The sequence below is a fragment of the Corvus brachyrhynchos genome, unplaced genomic scaffold, assembly GCF_000691975.1.
Source record: "Corvus brachyrhynchos isolate BGI_N302 unplaced genomic scaffold, ASM69197v1 scaffold1226, whole genome shotgun sequence".
In the NCBI taxonomy this organism is placed as follows: domain Eukaryota; kingdom Metazoa; phylum Chordata; class Aves; order Passeriformes; family Corvidae; genus Corvus; species Corvus brachyrhynchos.
This window is the reverse complement of record NW_008238453.1, coordinates 4,391-9,352: the sequence shown is the minus strand read 5'-3', so window position 1 is coordinate 9,352 and position 4,962 is coordinate 4,391. Positions and strand designations below refer to the sequence as shown.

The 4,962-nt window shown below is 34.2% G+C and overlaps 1 long non-coding RNA gene across 1 annotated transcript; it reads left to right on the top strand.

The window, feature by feature from the left end:
* The first annotated feature begins 562 nt into the window (after positions 1 to 562).
* Positions 563 to 4,820, top strand: LOC108447340. The gene is made up of 2 exons (XR_001862868.1): positions 563 to 754; positions 2,848 to 4,820. It is a non-coding gene; the product is annotated as an uncharacterized LOC108447340 (long non-coding RNA).
* Positions 4,821 to 4,962: the final 142 nt, after the last annotated feature.

Here is a 4,962-nt window from a genome sequence, read left to right as displayed (position 1 = left end):
ATACATTCCAGTTCATCTCATTGCTGTTTGGAATGCTACACTCCATACTGAAACAAAACAATTTTAATTAGTTATTAAAGCTGATGCAGCATTATTAGAGCTCCCTTTTTGGAACACTAGGATTAAACTTACAAGAATTCAGAAAACTTTCTTAAATTATTACTGCTTTAATCAATACAGAACTTCTTTAAGGAAGTTGAAAGCAATTTCAAGGGAGTGATATCTAGCAGGCTTTTCCATTTGAATAGTATTTATTGCAAGACTTTGAATGTTTAACCAGAAATAATTCCACTGGCTTAGAGCATTATAAAATGTATTTTGACAAGACTTTCATTAGTTACGTATGAACATGTGGTCAACACCAAAAGGATACTCATATAATACATTACAGTTTGATTCTCTGTGGTGGTGAACGCTTCTGAATAAATTAGTTTTTTCAGTCTTACTGCAATGAGTATTTAGTGCAGTAAGTCATGTAAAAACTCCATGCTCCTGTGTAATTGTAGATGAGCTTGGATACAGTTCTTTTAAGAAATGAAGTTAGCACAATAGCCTTTTAGTTCTGTATAATAACTATTACGAGTACTGTAAATCATTTCTAGGATTTACGGAAGGCTGCGGTTCTCATCTTTGCAAACAAGCAGGACATGAAGGGCTGCATGACAGCTGCTGAGATATCTGCATACCTCACCCTCAGCTCCATAAAGGATCACCCATGGCACATTCAGTCCTGCTGTGCTTTGACAGGAGAAGGGTAAGTGCTTACTGCTTAGTATGGCAATTGGTGGTAAATGAGAATACTGATTTAGAAGCCTGCTGACACCAACATGGATTTTCTGAAAGTTCATATTTTCTGAACTTTGCAGTCAGAGGGACATTTTAAATTTTTCATTTTCTTAATTGAACCTTGTGGTTTTTCTCATAGCTCAGACTCCAAACTCATACGAAATTCTTCCATTTGTTGTTAAAAACCCCAAATCAAAAACCGAACACCACCCCTCCATCTAAGTATGTAGCTGTTGACATAGCTGTCTTTCTCTGTACTGCTCTCTTACTCTTGTGTGTCTTTCTGTATTAAAGAAATAAGCTACTTCTTTCTTCCTTTATATTCTAAACTACAGGAAGCTGCTAAGCTGGGAGGTTGAGGTGTTCTGGGGTTTGTTTGGTTGGTTGGGTTTTTTGATTAGCATTGAAACATAGTTTTTGATGAAAAGTTACATAGATCTGTCATAAAACAAAATTGTTACCAATATTAAACATTTTATTTGTATCTGGCTAGTATAACTAATTTTGAAATATGTATACCTTATGCCAGCAATTACTAAAATGAAATGCTGGGCTAGCCTTAGATCCTTAGTCTGTAAAGACCAAAAAAACATTTTTGGATACCTTTTAACAAGTTGGACAATGACTTGCTTGTATGGTGTGAAGTGTACTAATTTTTCATCTTGATTTTTAAGGCAGTCTTGTAATGTGTGATATTTAGAAGGTTTTTTTGGCTCTGTTACACAACCTTTACAATAATGTGGTCTTGTGACATCAAGAATAGTGAATCCAACTGAGTATTTGGGAAGGGAAAGCATCTACCTCACTTTCTAGCATGAAGTATAGTCTAACGTCATGGAGATACCTTGTAGAGTGAATGGTGGCATTAACTTCCTTGGGGTGCAATATGTTAGAACAAAGTGGGGTTTTTTTTCATGAGGTCTTTGGATTGTATTGTTTTGTTCTAAGAGTTAACTCTACTTTCCTGCTACCAATTTTGCTAAAGTCACTTTTGAATACACAGTTTATGTACTTATTAAGATCTTCAACCAAGTTGACATTTGAAGGAAAGTAATAATTAATAAATACGAAGTTTAGCTTAGAAACAGTGGCCATCCTAGGCTGCTTCTTTGTATTGTGAACCAAAAAGGGGTGAATATTTAGAATACTTTAGACTGTGACAGTAGTGAGATGAACTTAGTGACCTGAGTCTTCCATTTTGATCTGCTGAAACAATTGATGGAAAAACAATGAGCCCTATGATGCTACATCTTTCCTTGCCTACTATTAAAAAGTCTTGTCTCTTCCAAGATGTTCCAGTGGCCCCTGTGGGTATCGCTGCATGATTTTCATTCATAAAACATACTAATTTGGATGTTGCCAATTGGCATTGTGCCCCTGGTGGTAGCAATTCTGACAGGAATCTGGGGGGATCAGCCCCGTGTGAGTGAAGCTAGCAATTCTTGGATAGCTAAACCCTGATTTACTGTATGAAGGTAAAGCTCAAAGAGGTATAAACTAGGTAACTAGATCCCTACAAAATCAAAGGAAAGTCTGTCTTCTGAAATGGAAGACTTTAAATGGAGATGCAGATTGAGTTAGGAAGCAGATTAGATCCCATGCAGTCTTAGTATTCAATATAAGCATACTTTTAATTTTGTAATGTGATTTTAGAATTTTTGATTTGCTGTCTTTTCATGAAACAATTCAGTCTGGATAACCTGCCCTTTATCTTTTAGTATTAGTGTGTAAAGGTCTAGCATTCTGTAGAAAAATAAAAAGGTTTTTGTTTCCATGTACTTATGAGTAAGCATTTAAGAATAGTGTCTTTTAGGTTTACAAGGAAAAAAAAATTGCAGTACTGCCAAGCTTCAATGAAATAGAATGCTTGACCATTTTCATGTGGCTAAAGCATAAGTAGACTTAGTTTAAAACACTATTTGCTCTGTTTAGCTTTCAATCCCATTTCCAGATGATCTAATTTATTTTAAGTAGCTGCTTTGACACATAAAAACAGGTAGAAAATACCTTCAAGATGCTGGAATACCGCTAGTACCAATTATAACGTCTCTTATCTTTCAGGTTATGCCAAGGCTTGGAGTGGATGACCTCCCGTATTGGAGTGAGATAGCTTTTTTTTTGCTTTTTTTTTTCAATTCCTCCAAAAGAAGAGACTTCTATTTATCCTGTGAACATGTACATTTTTCTGTACTTTTGGCTGCTGAGGCAGTGACCATGTTTAATTTATATCAGCCAACCTCTAAGCTGTGCTTGAATCAAGCGCAGTTGAACTGAAACACAAAAGTATTTTCTTAACTTTTTTTAATACACTAATCTTCAACTGGATGAACATATGTGAATCTGTTTTTAAGCATTGAAATTCCTCTGAATATGAATTCTAACTTTTTCGATGATAGCTTTTTAAAATCTGTTTTGTCATTGTCAATATTTCATACTTCCTCTTTCTAAGTAGTTGTATAAATTACTAACATAAATGAGCACATTTTATTTAATAATTAAAAGTAGTGTTTAGGTTAACTTTACTCTGCCATAGCTTTAACCTCAAAGGATAACTGTATCTCTCCAGCTGGACTTCCTGGAACTTTAGTAGAGTTCTAGCCAGCATGAGAATTAATAGTTATGAATGCAAATTTTAACATGCCTAATGAATTAGTTATAGTTAATATTGTGGTGGCTTTTAATCTGATACACAATGGAACTTCTGCCTTAAAAGAAATCTGTTTCAGTCTCAGTTTCTGTGGTATGTAGTTCTAGGATATTCTTCTACTTGAAGATACATCTCTGTACAGTGCATAAAAATATTGCTACTAAGTGCTGGTATAGTCATTAAGAACTTGAATACCTTTTCAAAGGTAAATTGGTAATTAAATTTGGAATCACAGCAGCCAGTGTTATGTGTAGACTTGCTGTATTCAGTTACAATTTTAAATTCTGTTACAATTTTAAATTCTGTATACATGCGCCTTCCTCACCTTTTAGTGAGAGGGCTGTTTTCTAAATGAATGCAAAATCAAAAGGGAAGCCAGACTTATAAATAAAACCATGGTGCTGTATCTGTAGACTTCAGAGTGAAGCTAATCTTGACCTTTATTTACCTACTATCACATACCTTTTCAGATTCTGTTGCAGAGAAATTATTTTGCCTTCATTTTTGTTTTTGGTCTTATTTGCACGAGCAGAGGACTTTTGACAGTGTTTGAGTTAGATTTCTTCACCTGAAATCTGAAAAACAGGTGGTGAAAGATTGGACCCAATAACTGTTAATTCAATTTGAAGGGAATTAAGTTAAATCTAAAGAAATCTGAAGGCACTGTGTTAATTGAGACATTAGGTATCAAATAAACCTAACCACCAATCACCCCAAAAAACCCCACATGAGGATTAAAAAAACCAAACAAATCAAAACCAATAGTGGACACCCAATTCCTAGCAAAGTCCCAGCAGCAGTCAGGTACCCAACGTATCTAAATGCTTGGCAGGTTTTCCAGAAGCACTGTTCTGCACTTCTGCATGCCTAAAAGCCATATGGAGTTTGGTTACCAGAACCATTTTGCAAACTGACTGTAGGCCTTTGATGACAAAATGTTTTTGTTAAATCTTGTTCCAGAAATTAAAGCACACCGAGTTTTCTTTAATAAAATCTTAAGCTTTGTAAATTTCAATTTGCTTCCATTTTATTTAAATAAAAATTAATGAAATTTTTAAAGTTTCAGCAAATATGTTGTCATAAGTGTTGGAAAGACTTTGAATACATGTGGAAACAGTGATTGGTTGAATGAAGTTGTGTATTAATGCCAGTTAGCAAAAGTTACATTTAAGACTACATTGAGTGTCAAGTCAAAGTGTTCAGAAAATAATTAAAATCAGCAAAAAGTAGTGCATTAAAAAAAAATACGAATGCAAAGCGAGGTTAAAATCTGGTATTAAAGCTGTTTGCTCTGATGTTCATCTGTTTTAATGTGTGAAAATAAGATTTGTTTTGCTCTTAGGGAAGCAAATTATAAAGGAAAAAAATAAAATGATAGTATGAATGATGTTTCTTGTTTGGTGATTTAATTCCAGTTTGCAATTTAGATTTATTTTCAGGTTTATTTTTATGTCATTCAGAATGTACTCCTGAATACCTACAAAGAGCACTAACTGGATGTATAGCCCTTTGATTGTTAAAAAAAAAAA